Raw genomic sequence first — 9,395 nt, 5'->3', positions numbered from 1 at the left:
ATTGTTTCGGCATAATTGGAAAATTCGAAATGTGTAGCTTTAAAAATATTGCAGAGGAAAAATCGGATTCGTCGAGGACAACCTTCGTTCAGAAAGTAAGGGAAATTGGCATTGCTGCTAATTGGTCAATTTGTATATCGGTGGTTAGAAAAGGATGCTAGCCGCTCTCGAGAGAAAGTCTCTAGTGGGAGACGTCGTTCGTTAAAAAATAGGCGTTTCGACCGTTCGCGGAGAGACGCGATCGCGAGATAGCACGTCAACGAGAGTTGTAAGTTCCCGTTACGATTAAATAATCGACGCCACGAACTGATCGATCCCCTTATTTCGATTATGATAGTAAGGGTAGTTCAATGAAATTCCACAGAATTAACACAAATAAATTAATGTTTATTTCAACAACTTATTAACTAGAAAGATATAAAAGGAACAAAAAAAATGTAACTGCGTTTTGATTGATAAGTAATGCGCGACGTATCAGATGTGTTGACGGTTTGACTTCTCGAAAAGTTCTGAACGCCTCTCGATTTTTTTTCGTTTTTTCTGGAAGGCGACCCCCACTACGTTCGGATCACGCCACATTCTTTTACGCGAGGTAAAATAACGGCCACGAGTCGACGTTTCTGGAAGTCGCCCTGCTTAATGAACCACGCGCTTGCCACTACAATGTTTGTTTGCCGGGCAGACGCGACGATCCGTCTGCGACATTATAGTGCCGCGATCGATAGTTAAGAATATGACCTAGGGTAAGCCGCATGGCGTAACATTCTCCCCCCGTTGAGAGGGTACCGATCAAACTAGCGAGGTGTGGTTGAAGTTCCCATCTTATTTCGTCTCGGTGGCTAGTTGTTCGGGTTTCTCGAGATCGGGTTGAATTGGCAGTGGGACAAGCCTTTTGACGCCCCGATCCAAAATGCTCTTTGCCGTCTGAACTGTAGCTGTCCGGATGACACCATCAGCGCCTGGATGAACCTTGATAACTCGGCCCAGAGGCCAATGCATGGAGGGAACGTTGTCCTCTCTGAGGATGACGATTGTGCCCTTTTGGATGCTATGTCCACCCTTGCTCCATTTATTGCGGTTGGTTAGCTCGTTCAAATACTCCTTATGCCAGCGGTTCCAAAAATGTTGTTTAAGCTGTTGGATATGCTGCCATTTGGAGAGTCGGTTCGATGGAATGTCCCTGAAATCTCGATCACGTAAGCACATTAATGAATCGCCAATGAGGAAATGTCCGGGAGTGAGGGCTAGGAGATCATTTGGATCGGTGGAGATAGAAGTTAGCGGGCGGGAATTGAGGACTGCTTCTATTTCTATGATAAGAGTATTACGGTGTTAAGCTCATATGTTTCTGTTTCTCCACTCGCGCTGCGCCATAATATCCTTTGATATTTCCAATTTAATTTATGGTTGGAATAAAAGACAGTTATTTTTCATTAATTGAAATATTGCAATGCAGAGTACTTTCCAAAATACGCCGAGAGTATTCCTGATGGTGAAACGAGCGTTGCTTCATCGAACGCAGCTAAAGAAAACAACATCTATGTAGTTGGTGGTACGATGCCTGAAATAGAGGGCGATAAATTGTAGAATACCTGTACTATTTGGGGTCCCGATGGAACTTTGATAGCAAAACACCGAAAGGTAAGTAATATATTCCTTTATGGCTTTGAATTTGAAAATATTGGGGTGAAGAAAGTGACTCTATCTAGGAATAATTTAGGAATATACATATGTACATACGTATACTATAACCAATTCTATAATTTACGGTTTATAAAATACGTTATGATACGGGAAACGCCCATTTTTGTTGTAATGTGTTTGTTGTTGTATAAATTTTTCACATACTTAAAATATTATTATACTTATTTTTTCTCCTTTTTAAACATTATTAAATGATAAGATTTTTTAATAAAAGAAAGTGATAAAAACGCTGTCAGTTATTAAATAAAAAGTAATTAAAGTTTAGGAGTTGGTAACTTTGATATTAAATTACAAAAGTTGCAGCAATAGAATTAGCGACTACATTTTTATGTTATTAGGTACATCTATTCGACATCGACATTCCTAATAAGATTACTTTTCGAGAGAGTGATTCACTCAGTCCTGGTAACTCCCTAACGACGTTCGATGTGAAGGGCTGCAAAATAGGTATTGGCATTTGCTATGATATTAGATTCGAGGAAATGGCACGCATTTATCGGAACAAAGGTACAGTAACTTAATCGATCAATACTTAACTAGCAAAAAATTAAATATCTTTCTTAAATATATTCTATATAAAATTAATATAATCTGTAACTCTGTATAAAAAGAAGCTTAATTTAAAAAACCAGTATATTTGCTGAAAATGAAACAAATAAAAGAATTAAAAGCACAATAAGAGGACTGTCCTCGCATATTCAGAAATGATGGAATGTGAACCGTGCAACTACGAAGTTAATTGGTATTCGGTGGCTTCATATTTCCTGCTTCTCTGGGTTAGGTTGCCAAATGCTGATATATCCAGCGGCATTCAATATGACCACTGGACCACTGCACTGGTCATTACTTCAGCGTTTCAGAGCGAATGATAATCAATTATACGTTGCCTGCATATCACCGGCTCGTGTTCCTTAAGCAAGTTACGTCGTATGGGGACATACACAGTTGACTAATCCCTGGGGAAAGATTCTTTACGATTTGGAAACTCAAGAGAATATGGCAGTCACCCATATAAAAAAAAAAAAAAAAAAAAAAACTGGCGAACCGTGTGTTACCACAACGAGACACGCGATGCTATTTGTCGCTTTAAATTGTGCCGCAACTCGTTTTTGAGATCTTTGCCAGGGGCGCGTTTAAATATGCTGAAAATATATTTCTGGCTTTTCTGGGGTTTAACTGAAATATGACAAATAACGTTGTAAAACATATGTACTTATGACTTACAGAGTAATTGAGTGTACAAAATATATAGTATACAAAATAGCCAGCGATTTAGGGCTTTAAAAGATCAAAAGAAAAGAAAAGAAAAGAAAAGAAAAGAAAAGAAAAGAAAAGAAAAGAAAAGAAAAGAAAAGAAAAGAAAAGAAAAGAAAAGAAAAGAAAAGAAAAGAAAAGAAAAGAAGAAAGATAATATGTTGTGGCAGTCTAAGTCGATCTAAGAAAATAGATAAAGGGAGGGAGGGGCAAAGCTAGTTAATCTGGAAAGAATCCAAGCGTCAATTTCAAGCATTTACAGAGAATCAAGCGAGCTGGTTAAAGTCGTGAGCTGAGCAATTATCCCGCGTTAGGTTCAATCAGGTTAGTCCCACGCGAAATTGATCCAACCATCGCGAAAACGAGTGTATTCTGATTTCTGTCGCAGATACTTCTGGCTAGTGCAGTACCTACACGGTGGTTGTTGAAATAGCCGCTTCTCATCTATTTTCCGCAGCGCGGACATCATCCTTTGATCCCTTACGACTAACGAAGTTTTCGAAGATGTACGGTAGTTTGAGATTCTACTTGAAAATGATCATGATTACGGTCTGTGTGCCATCTGCTCTTCTTTTTGTCCTTCTGTTAAAGACTGGTAAGTTGATACTGATTAATTATGCGATCGAAACCCTATATAATGGCTACAAAAATGCCGCTAATATAATATTCCTTCTTTCTTGTATCTGTCTGCCTCTCAGGTCGTTTTACTAATTACAATAAGTAATTTCGACTTCTTTGCGCTCTCTTTTAACGCATTCGAGACCGAAAGAAATTCATATCAGTCAGTAGGCAAGGGTATAATATACATATTTTATATATAACTTATGTAGTAATGTATATATCATGTTAATTTCATATTTTTTTCAATATAGAATTATTATATATGTCGGGTTTACATTAGAATTAGGGTTAGGGGCGTGAAACGAATCTTCGTTTGGGTTACACGTTGTCGTTATGCAATAGAGAAGACATTGACTAGTGCAAATACGATTATTATAGAACCGGACAAGTAACCGCGGTAGTTAGGTACTCGAGAAACTAATGACAATGATCCTAAGTGCAATAACGAATCCGCGGTCAACGGGATAGTGGATGTACGGGCTCACAAAATCTAAGTCGGATGCGTAATATTCACTGGTCGTAAAGGGTTACTCCTTTCATCAGTGAGATCGCGAGCGAGAATGCCTTTCCCGTCCCGATGATGCCACAGAGGAAAACTATAATGGGGTGTGTCTAAGGACACGAGATCATCGGATTCGTCGAGAAAAGCCTTCGTCCAGAAAGTAAGGGAAATTGGCGTTGCTGCTAATTGGTCAATCTCCATATCGGTGGTTAGAAAAAGATGCTAGCCGCCCTCGAGGGAAAGTTGCTAGTGGGAGACGCCACTCGTTGAAAAATAGGTCTCCCCTATTTTCCCGTAGTTGGGACAAAGACTGTTTGTCTGCTTGAAGGACTTTAGTTGACTAAATCTTAAGATTTATAACGGGCCCTCGAGCTAGCCGAACATGTACTGCGGAGACGCATCGACATCTGGCAATCATCTTACTCGAATAATAGGGTCTGCGTGTGGCGAGCCACGGGACAGAAACCGTTGGAATGTTTACTGTTGCGTGTCGCCACGAATATTTCTTTTAAGGAGAGCTATAGAATTACTCCATACCTTTGTTAGACAAAGCGTTCATCCCGTTACCGCGGCTACGTTCGGCGACTGACTGTCGCCTCGACCCCAAGCTCATTATCACAACTCTCGAACAATTACAATCGGATTGAATAACTACAATTGTTCAATTACAGCTATAGTAGACTCTAGGTTACAATGTTGCGGGATTATCCAAAATTCCAAAGGCTCCGGTGTTCTTTCATCTCCGACATATGTGTTGTTTAAATGTGTGGACTAAACGCCTTAATTCCGTTGGAGATTCTTTGGTTATCCTTGGATAATCAATTATTGCCATGCAGTGATTGAAAGCTGTGTATCGTGGACATTCGAAACTCTCCTTGAGAACGGCTATAGCCTGACTGTAGTTTACATTACTAAGGGGTAACGCGTTTAAACACTCGGCTGCTTTTCCTTGCAGGGCGGACTGCAGATAATGGAATTTCTGTATGTCCGTGAGACTAGGATTTTTATCGATTGTGGAAGAAAAGGTATCATAAAACGTGTTCCATTTTTCTAGGCTTCCGTCAAAAGTAGGGAGCCGAAGATCTGGTAATTTAATGGCTATTGGATTTAAACTTGCGGATGATGCACAGGTTGGAAGGTTTATGGATGTCGACGGCGAAGCTGCTTGCGCGTTCCTCAGAAGATTTTGTAGCTTTGTGTCTACCGCGACGTACTGATCCCTTATTTCGAAGCCGCGCGCTTGTTCCTCCTCGTCTAATACTTCTAACTCGAGTTGGATCGCTTCGAATTGATTCGCAACTTCGGTCAGTTGTTTCTCGTAGTTCGTTAATAAGGAGTTTTGCTGACTCCCGGATTGCTCGTACTCGTCCAGTCGGTTCGATAAGTATGTGAATCGGCCGCTACAATAGCCTTGTCTCCGACGCAGGGAGATGAATTGGTCTTCGCTCGTCATCGTTGCCGAGGATAGGAGATGGTCGAAATAAGGAACGAGCTTACCTTACTGTCGTGCGGCGTGAGGTCGCGTGTATGTTTGGTGAGGAACGCCTTGTTCCTTCCCGACGGCCACTCGTTCGGTTGTATTCTTAAGTTGTGAAATTCGTTGCGTTGATGACTGTCCAGCTGCGGCGGAAGGCTGCGTGGTTGCGTTCCCTTGCCAATGGGATGTGCTTCTTCGAAGATGACGCGCCTGACGTCACTGGTTTCGCTGTAGTGGTTGCTCCCGCTCCCGCTGCTGGTTTTGATAAAGTCACGTGGCACTGTGTGGTCACTGGTAAGTGCACTCTTCACTGGCACGTGATCCGGCTCGAAGGACCAAATATTACGACCGTTCGCGGAGAGACGCGATCGCGAGATAGCACGTCAACGAGAGTTGTAAATTCTCGCTACGATCATGTTAATCGACGCCGCGAAATAGTCGTTCCCCTGTTTCGTTTTGGATAACAGAGGTGGTTTAATGAATGTAACACTGTATTAACAGGTTAACATAGAACAATATATTTTACAATAATCTGATGAAGATGTTACAGAAATTTGACTCGACTTTGATCTCTAGATAAATTCCTTTGCTATTGGTCTGATATGTTCGGTGTGTCACGTTTGACTCGTCAGAAGGAACTGCCCGCCCTTCGATTATTTTCGTCTTTTCTGGAAGGCGACCCCCACTACGTTCGGATCACGCCACATTCTTTTACGCGAGGTAAAATAACGGCCACGAGTCGACGTTTCTGGAGGTCGCCCTGCTTAATGAACCATGCGCTTGCCACTACAATGTTTGTTTGCCGGGCAGCCGCGACGATCTGTCTGCGACGTTTTAGGACCGCGAGCGACGGTTAGAAAATATAGCCCGTGGTAAGCCTCGTGGCGTAACAGTAGTCTATATAAAAAAAAATCTTACTAATAAAATTATTATACGATTTCCTGCGTGCACGACGCTCGAGGAATAAACGAAAGTGTAATTTTCATTTTCAAGGTTCGCGTCACGAAACATACGCATTTACGGATACATCTCACCACACAGTATCGTATTGTGATTGCAGACACGTGTTTGATCGGTAAAAACGGGACACGCGGTCGGTGAACGCTTGCACGTCAAGTACAGGACGTGAATTTTTGCATTTCGTCCTCCAGGCCGCGTGAGAAGAAACACTAGACAGGCCTCTGATATATCGCACGGGATACGGGACACTGCCATTGTTCCAGACGCACACAGATAGGCCACGCATGGACGAATGAGAACTTATATTCCGGCACAAGGATAATCTTGATTGAGGATAGCGTCGCCAGATTATAGAAATTAATGGTAATCATCGTTCGACCGCGAATCCCGCGAATTCCCAGCTACCAGGAAAATGCTTGTTTTTCTTTTCTTTATCAATACCTAAGTAAGTTTGAAAAGTTACATGTACAACAGCAACAATGTAAATATGGATGCTGTTGACATTTAGGAGGGAAAATGTCGATGACTATGAGAGTCCTCTTTCCATCATATGTATAGTTTGGATTAAAGGATATTTGTATCTCAATGTTTATTTGCACTTTTAGAAGTTTCTCTTTGTGTATTTTGTTTGACTTCCGGATTTTCAAAGATAACAGTATCTTAAGGATACAAACTTTAAACGTATATATTTTTCACACCTTGTTCGACCTTCGGGTTGAGTAAAGTACGGATTATGTACAAAGGTATTTAAAGCGTTATAAATCACAGATTTACCCAACGTGGCATAAAACGAAAACTCTACTCACCAATGTCCTTGATACGAAGTCTTGACGAGTTTCACAGTGAAGAGGAACTGTATAGCGCACACGAGGAGACAGCAGAGGTTTAGGGAGAGGGCGAGTGCGCACAGCGCTAACGTCACCTCGTAGACAATCGTATACTCTTCCGGGCTGATCAGGCTACTCGGCGTCACCGTTAACGGTGAGATCTTCAGCAAGAAGATCAACGAGAGTAGCGCCAGTAACAACGACACTAGACACAATAAACCCAAACTGGTCAACGTCTCTTTCGCGCCAACCTCGTGGTCCTTGTGATTCCTTGACAGGGACGACGACCAGGAAGCGTTCAAGGGGTACGCCGTGGAACCGGGACCGGTTAACTGTCCCCCGGTAGTCGTACTCTGAAGAGCAGGTGCAGGCGAAGGTGTCGCCTGACTGGGTAATCTGGACAGTCTCGAGATATCAAAGCCTCCATTCGCTTTAGGTCTGTTGTCCTGGTGCAGCGGCGCCGGGGATATCACCTCCAATGTAGTCGACAGATTATTATTATTGTTATTGTTATTCCCACCGGCAACAGGACTGACGCTGTTCACAGAATGCTTCGACGTGGACAACGTGGACAGATTAAGAGCGTGCGAGTGATTCAATCGTTGAGAAAGATTGTTCACGCTCAACTGAGAATGATTCAAAGGGTGTCTGTGAGTGGAAGATGGCGTGGTGGCAGCCTGATGCACGTTGGCTCTTTGATGGACCACCGAGTCGTAAACGTCGACTCCCCGTCCTTGGCTCCCCCCTGTCGTTCCACGAACGTTGCTGTTGTGACATCAATCACATCTCAACCTACATCAGTGATAATGCATCGACGGTCGACTTTCGAACACTTTTGGACACATCACCACCTTATCATCATAGCATACACCAAGACTGTGACGCACCTTAGTCCACATCAGAGATAGGATATGGACCCCCGACCTTTGGACACTTTTGGATACATCACCACCTTATCATCATAACATACACCAAGGCTGTGATGCACCTCAGTCCACATCAGAGATAGGATATGGACCCCCGACCTTCGGACACTTTCTACATCATAACCTACACCTATCCCCTCAACATCCTAAAACCAAAACGTATATAAACCGAGACTTCACCCAGCTCGGGCAGTTCTTGTTCTTCTTCTAGTTGCTGTACTCATACAACCCCTTTTCTCCAGGTCGGTATTATTTTGTAAGTGTGAACATTTATAATAAAGTTTTATAAAGGAAAATAAGTAGTTGGGTTACGACTCAGCCTTCTTACTACCACCCAAGTACCGACTTTACGTGACATTTTTGGCGATCCGTGCCAGGATCTATTCACTTCAGTGCAAACGAAATTACGATTTCGGCGTACGCGCATCATTGAAGATCGAAGGATCAACGGACCCAGTGCGAATCTTTGCTACTACGAAGCCCTGCAGCAACTTTCAACGTTCCATTACGGTGAAACTAGACGAGAGGACTACGGTCAGCGCAGAGCAAGCCTACAAATAAGATTCGGAATCTAGAACCAACCAAAGAGGAAACATCCCTGAGACTCCTCAACGATCATAGCTACTATGGTAAGCTGAAAAATCTGGATTCATTTTCACGATACCGTGTGAGAAAACCCAGTTTCTCAAGCGCTTCGAGTCCAAATAGCAACAGTAGTTCAGACTCAATAAGCTCAATTAGAATCATGCCCACATCACGAAAAGATAAAGTCGAAACTATTGAAACCGTTTCTACAAACGGAGGTACGGACAATTCGATTCGTGCCATACTCGACGTAATTCAAAAACAAATTGAAATTCTTGCGCAACGTGTAGAAGAGACACAACGGACGGCCGACAGTGAAAATAAGAAGCGTGCATCGGAAAATGTAGAAAATAAATTTGCCAAAGAAGAAAAAAGAGGTGTTAAACAAAAATCAATTTCAGATAGTGAAAACGAAACAACTGATACTCGTCAACGAAGGGAAGTTCTTTTAACGAACACAGCTAGTGATAGCGATAGGTATAAATCTGTAGAAAATGATAATGCAGTAACGGGTGTAATAGCAACTGATGAAGCGAAAC

General features: G+C 42.3%; 1 long non-coding RNA gene across 1 annotated transcript; it reads left to right on the top strand.

Annotated features, from left to right (window-relative positions):
• The first annotated feature begins 1,462 nt into the window (after positions 1–1,462).
• Positions 1,463–3,463, top strand: LOC143303652 (uncharacterized). The gene is made up of 3 exons (XR_013060162.1): positions 1,463–1,641; positions 2,043–2,211; positions 2,486–3,463. It is a non-coding gene; the product is annotated as an uncharacterized LOC143303652 (long non-coding RNA).
• Positions 3,464–9,395: the final 5,932 nt, after the last annotated feature.

The sequence above is a fragment of the Bombus vancouverensis genome, chromosome 15 (genome assembly GCF_051014615.1).
Source record: "Bombus vancouverensis nearcticus chromosome 15, iyBomVanc1_principal, whole genome shotgun sequence".
Lineage (NCBI taxonomy): Eukaryota > Metazoa > Arthropoda > Insecta > Hymenoptera > Apidae > Bombus > Bombus vancouverensis.
This window is presented reverse-complemented; position numbering and strand designations above follow the sequence as displayed.